This window comes from Myiozetetes cayanensis, unplaced genomic scaffold (genome assembly GCF_022539395.1).
Source record: "Myiozetetes cayanensis isolate MyiCay16 unplaced genomic scaffold, myiCay2020 scf35, whole genome shotgun sequence".
NCBI lineage: Eukaryota > Metazoa > Chordata > Aves > Passeriformes > Tyrannidae > Myiozetetes > Myiozetetes cayanensis.
In genome coordinates, this window is record NW_026087577.1 from 1396372 (window position 1) to 1402885 (window position 6514).

Below are 6514 nucleotides of genomic sequence, written 5' to 3' on the forward strand. Positions count from 1 at the left end.
CGAGAGTGACAGTTCACTCAGCTAATCAGAGATAGGAAACGGAGGGCGCCAAATCCCCAGAAGGCTCGGTGCTGCAGGGGTGGGAGGCGGGGCGAAGCGCTCACCCAACCAATAGAAACACGTAGTTCGCAAGAATGACAGCAAGGCAGCCAATCAGAGACGAGAAAAGGCAAAGCTTCCCGCCGCGCCCCTGGCCGCGCCTGCGCGGTGAAGCGCAGGGTGCCCACGCACAAAATGGAGCGCGGTGAGACCGGAGCGGGATCGGCGCTCCCGGTGCCGCCCCCGCCGCCCCTCAGGGACCGCCCGTTCGCGGCCACTCCCGCCGCGACAGCGGGAGGAGAGGAAAGAGAAAGGGAGGCCCCCCCAGAAAATTAAAACAGAAATTAAAACAGAAAAAAAGAACGCGAGGTCCCACCGAGATTTGAACTCGGATCGCTGGATTCAAAGTCCAGAGTGCTAACCATTACACCATGGGACCGCTGGGTGTACCGGGAGGCTCCGCGCGCCCTCTCCACCCTCACGGCCCGCCCGGGCCCCCAAACCCCGCCAAACCTCCCCAAACCGCCCCAAACAACTCCCAAATCCCCCCCAAACCGCCCCAAAACCCCCCCAAACCTCCCTAAACCCCACGGCCCCGGCCCCAGGACGGGCCGGAGCATCCCCGGCATGTCCCCGAGCTGCCTCCCGCACTCCTCGTCCACAGCACTCAGAGCCCCTTTCCACCTTTATTTCTATTCCCCTAACCTTTATTTCTACCCCCAATTTCCTGCTTTATTCCTCTCTTTTTTTTATTTCCCCTCCTTGTGTCTGTATTTTCATCTATTTCCCACTTTATTTGCCACTCTACTTTTCCATATATTTATCCATTTTCACTCTGTTTCCCCCTTATTTCTTTTCCCCCTCTATTTCTCCTCTATTTTCCCCTTTCTCTATCTACCCCTTTATTTCTCCTTTTCCTGTTTTCCTCTTATTTGCTACTTTTATTTTCCATTCTTTTCCATTTCCTTATCCATTTTTCTCTATTCACCCCTTTCTCTTTCCCCCTTCTATTTCTCAATTTCCCCTTTCCCTATTTCCCCCTTTATTTCACCTTTTCCCTCTATTTCCTTTCTCTATTTTTTCCTGCTTATTTCCTCTATTTTTCATCTCTTTCCTCTTTATTTCTTTTTTCCTCTATTCCCCCCTTTTTCTCCTCTAGTTCCTCTCTATTTCTCCATTTGTCCTTTATTTCTCCCTTTTCCTGCTTAAACCCTTTCTTTTTCCCCTCTACTCCCCAGCTTTCTCTTCTATTTCTCCAATTTTTCCTCTCCCATTTGTTTTTTTCTTCCCCCCATTCCTTTTTCTCTCCATTTTCCCCCCCTTAATCTAATTTTCCTCTATTTTCCTTCTGTATTTCTTTCCCCCTCTATTCCCTCCTATTCCCCTTTTTTATCAACTTTTCCTGCATTATTTCTTTCCCCCTTTACTTTTTTTCCTGTTTCCCCCTTTATGTCCATTTCTCTTTTCTCCATTTCTCTTTGCACCATTTCCCTTTATTTAATCCTTTTTGTTTCCCCCTCTCCTTCCCCTCTATTTACCTTTCTCTTCCCCTACTTCCCTATTTTTCCTGTTCCCTTTCTTTCTTTCCCCTCTTATTTCCCTCTATTTTCCCTTTATTTCCTTAATTCCCCAACAATGCACCCCTTTATTTCTCGCTCTATCATTTTTTTCTCTGTTCCCCTTTCCCTTTGTTTATTTTCCCTCTATTACCCTTTCCCTCTTTATTTCTCTTCTCCCCTCAATTTTTCCCCAGTTCCCCCCTTTAATTTCTCTTTTTTTCCTCCCCCCAACCCCATAAAACCACACAAACACTTCAAGTTTTTTTTCTTGTTTCTCTGTCTGTTTTTTCTCTTTATTTTTAAAAACAGTGGAAATAAAGCGGTTTGTGGCAAAAAAAAAAAAAAAAAAAAAGAAAAAGAAAAGAAAAAAGAAAAAAAAGAAAACCATCCTCATTGGAAAAGAAACGGAGCCCAAATCTATCCACAATCCCAACTCCACATCCCTCCTGCCAGGGGAACAGGGAAAGAACATGGAATAGAAGAGGCAAGAGGTGAGAGGGAAAAGGCAAAAATCAGCAGAAAAGAGGAAAAACAATATCACAGAAAGTACAATTTTATTTTTTTTAACCTAAACAGCCTGAAATTGTCTTGGAGAAGCAGCACCCTTGGGTGCACCCACGTGGCACTGGGTGTCCCCAAACTGATGATGCAGCGCCCCAAATTCAGCTCCATCACCACCCCACCCTCCCATCACTCCCAAAAAAGCCCCTCTCCCTCTCCCCCCCCAAAAAAAAAACCCCAAACCACTGGAAAAATAAAACCCCAACAAAATTACCAACTGCAATTCCCCCCCGAGCCCAACACAGGGAGGTGGGGAAAGCGAGGAGGATGGAGGTGGATTGGAGAGGGAAGAAGGAAATCTCCAAGTTCTAAAGGACAACAACAACCAAAAAAAAAAAAAATCATGGAAGATCGAGTATTTAAAAAATAAAAAAAAAAAGATCATAAAATCAGTCACAACCCAAAAATTTGGGACTGGTGAGGTCTGGAGCTTTACCAACTAACGGCCACTTTAAAGTGAAAAGAAAGCCCATAAATTCTATTCTTAAAGAACATTTTTCTTTGGAAAAAGAGAGTAATTTTTCTTTTTTTTATTTTTTTTTTTTTTAAATTTTAATTTTCCCCTAAACTACCGCCTGTGGAGTTGCCACTACCTAGAGTTCATCTATTGGCTAAGAGGTAGATAAACAAAACTGACTTGGTTATATAGAAGGTCGTGCCTGGGCCAGGCACCAGCCATTCCAGGCTCTCGGAATATCCGGGATTCATGGCGGGTTTCCCTCCTCTGGAGCCACCCCAAATGTTTGCCTGGTTTTAACTCATCCACCAAAGGGAGGGGTCGTGGTTTAAGGCCAGATTTCCTCCTCAGCTCAAGGAATTCCATCCCGAGGTGAATCCGGACGCGCTTCCAACGAACGACACAACGAGCTCAGCCACTTCGGGATACTTCAGGGATTCCTTCCTGCCCTGATTCCAGTGAATCCCAACGATTCCCCGGGTGATGCACTGAGTGAGGGAGGGCTGGGGCCGTGCTCCAGGTCAGCCTTTCCCTGCCCCAAAACATCGGGAAGCTCCTTCCCGCTGGACGTGGCGTCGATTGGCAGAGCCCGTTTCCCGGACTGATCCCAAAAAATGCCTTCAGTTGTCGCACATCCCAACTCCCAGGGCTTAAATTAATTCTCTAATTAATTCATTCAGCAATTAATCCTGCTTTTAGGGAAAACATCCCTTTGGGAGTCAGCTCGTGCTGCTCCACAGCACCCAAATCCTGCCCACGCTTCGTAACCTGTGCTCGGATGTGCCGGAGGGGACGGGATGTGCCGTGGGCCAGCAGAGCATCCCAGGGCCGTGGTTTGGCAGAACATCCCACCACCACCACCCGGCGGAGAATCCCACTGCCACGGCCTGAGGAACTCCAGCTTCCAACAGCAAACTACAGGAATTCCGTCACGTCCAGAAAGCCGGGATCGAACGCGCTCCGGAGTCAGCCCGGGGCTGACTTTTCCAGGGGTCCAACTCGGGCACTCTCCCACCCCCCTGCCCTCCTGGCACCCTCCAGAGCCTTCCTCGGCCCTCCTCCTCCTCCTCTCCCACCACCACGCAGCCATCCCCGAAGCTGGGAAGCTGGAAATTCCTCCCCCCAGCCTGGGAAGGGTCCCTGCTGAGCTGGGGGTGCCGGGGTCAGGTCCTGCCCCGGGGGGGATGAGGGACCCCCGTCCCCCCCAGCAGCTCTGAGGTAGTTTGCACGTGTGTGTTCCCAGCTCGCTGCACCTGCGTGGTCTCCGGGAGAAAATTCCGGATTTCAGAGCCTCCGGCTGGTCTCGCTCCGCCCTGGAATCTCATCCACGATCACCGAGGAGTCAGAGCACAGACCAGAGTTAAAATCAAACCGTGAAGAAAGGCTGATTCGACCAAAAGGGGGAGGATGTCTCCTCCCCACGACGATGTGGAGCCACTGTTGGTCATCCCAAGTTAATTCCAGCCTGGATCAGTTATTCCCAAGCACTGCTCCGACGCCAGTTCCCAGGCTCTGGGTCCAACCAACCAACACCTGAAGCCTCCCAAGCTCAAGCACCGCTCGTTCCTGCTGCCCCATCGCTGCTCCCAAAGCAAATCCACAGCCAAATCCTGGCTAAAACCCTGGGACAAATCCCAGCTGGGCTCAGGGCACAGCCCGAGGACGCTCAAATCCATCCGTGCCCTCTCGGGAGGAAACGCATTTCACAGGATCACACCCATTTCAAAAAGGAATTAAAAACAACCAAAGGAAATAAATCAGAGACCCACTCCCCTCCCCCCCAAAAAAACACTCCCAAAATCCACAACCTTCTCTGAAAGTAAGAAAATTCCAAAAATATCCAAAAGCCTATGTTGTGTGGAGCAGAAGGGACAGGGAGGGAAGACCAAAAGGAATTAAATAAAGGAAATGTCTTCAACTGTCATAGAGCAAGTCTGCGTTTCTGATGGATTTCCTCAGAGTCTAAAAAAACCACTCAAAGTTGGAGCTAGAAATTTAAAAAAAAAAAAAAAAGTTTTTTTTTATCCTGGCACTGATTAACTACTTTCACTGCACTTTTTTTCTTTTTTTTTGTTCTTTTTTTTTTTTTTTTTTGTTCTTTTTCCTTTTTTTTTGAAGCACTAAAAAATAAACCAAAACCAAACCCAGACCCTAATGCCCAGGAAACACCAACTGTAACTCAGAGGCAGTTTTCTTTGCAATATTTACAAGGGATTTTCCTCCAGTTTGATTCCAGAAAGCCATTCCATGCTTCTCAGCCGGGTCCCAGGGAGGGAGCAGGATCCCGCTGCCGAGCCCGTGGATGTTCTCAGTGCCTGGGAAAGTGGCAGAGCTTGGAAGAGAAGAAACATCAACTGGGATTTGGGATTCCTTCTTGTTCCTTTTTCTCCAGCTGAATGGCACGAGGAGACTCCGAGGTGAACTCCCAGATCCAAGGCTCTCCACAGGGGCTCATTCCGGGACACGGCACCGAGCGCTTCCAAGATGGGAATGTCTTCATCCTCATCCCAGCCCTGGGAATTAGGAGAGCAGCACCCTCCAAAAAAAGGCGGAAACTGAGGCACGAAGTGCTTTGCTTTCCTCGCTGCCCCGTGGCAGAAGCACCAGCTCTGCCTCCAGCTCCTCCCAGCATCCAGCAGAAATTCCATGGTGCTGTTCCCGCTCCTGCCCGGAGCCTCCCTACGTCCCCCTGCCCCAGACTAAAAGCTCCACGTTCTTCCTCACCCCACGGACATCTCAGGACACAGCCAACCCCCCAGGATGGCTGCTCCTTGTTCATGGAGGGGAAAAACTCGAGGGAATAAAAACAAACCCAAGTTATTCCTGCTGGGAGAAAAACAAGGAGCCAATGGAACCGCTCATCCCTAAATCCTGGGCTCCCCTTACGGGCACAAAGAGAGGACAGAGGAGCTGCTGCAGGGCTGGGGATCCTTCCTGCTGCTTTTGGGGCTCACTGGGGAATTCTTCCCTGCTTGTTCATTCCAGGCTGGATCCACCTCGCTCCCATCTCCTGCCACCCAGCCGTGCCGGGATCCCACTTTATCCCTCCTTCCACTCTTCCCAGCTCACTGTGGCTCCAGAGAAAGATGGGACATGCTCAGAGGCTTCATCCTTGCTGCAAATCACTTTATAGAGAAATAGTTTCCCTGGGGAAAACAACGGGGTTCCCCCCAAAAACAAACAGCACCGAATTCCGGCCCCAGGGACCGGTTCAAGGGTGGGGGGGGAAAGCACCAAAGATTTCCCTGAATCGCCAGATTTTCGGTCACTGCGACGACCAGACCGGACAGGATCGCTCGGGGCGGGATTTGGGAACTCGTGGGAATCTGTTTTGTTGTGTTTTCTCCCTCAAATCCATACGGTTGGAACCAGTTCTCAAAAAAAAAAAAAAAAAAAAAAAAAAAGCCGCTTGCTGTCGGAAAAAAAAACGGGAATTCATTAAAAAAAAAAGCACCGATGTCTGAATACGCTGCTCTGTGCAAGGCTGGAAACAAAAAGAGTAGAGAGCCAGAGATTTCAAGTATTAGACCGTTTTTGTGTTGTTTTTCCCCCTAGGACAAATGCCAGTCTTCCTAAAAGAGACAAAAATCCACGGAAAAGCAGGAACAGCCGTGGGAGCCCCTGTCCCACAGCCAGAGCTGCCCAGCCCCAGCCTCGCTCCTTCCCCCAGATTCACGGAATAAAGGAATAAAGGATCTCCCATCCCAGGCACTCCGGAGGGGAGGAGCTGTGGGGTGGTGGCATGGGGAGAGCAGCACCCCAAATTCACTTTTCCACCATGGAATTTTGGATTTTTCTTTCCCCCTTCCCCAGCATTTGAGCAATTGAATTTTCCTGCAGGTACAGCGAACAAAAAAAAACAAAAGCAAATGGGATTTTAAAGAAAAAAAAAACAAAC

At 49.2% G+C, this 6514-nt stretch overlaps 1 non-coding gene across 1 annotated transcript; it reads right to left on the minus strand.

Annotated features, from left to right (window-relative positions):
• Positions 1-406: 406 nt before the first annotated feature.
• TRNAQ-UUG (transfer RNA glutamine (anticodon UUG)) lies at positions 407-478 on the minus strand. Its single transcript has one exon. It is a non-coding gene; the product is annotated as a tRNA-Gln (tRNA).
• Between the last annotated feature and the right edge of the window lie 6036 nt (positions 479-6514).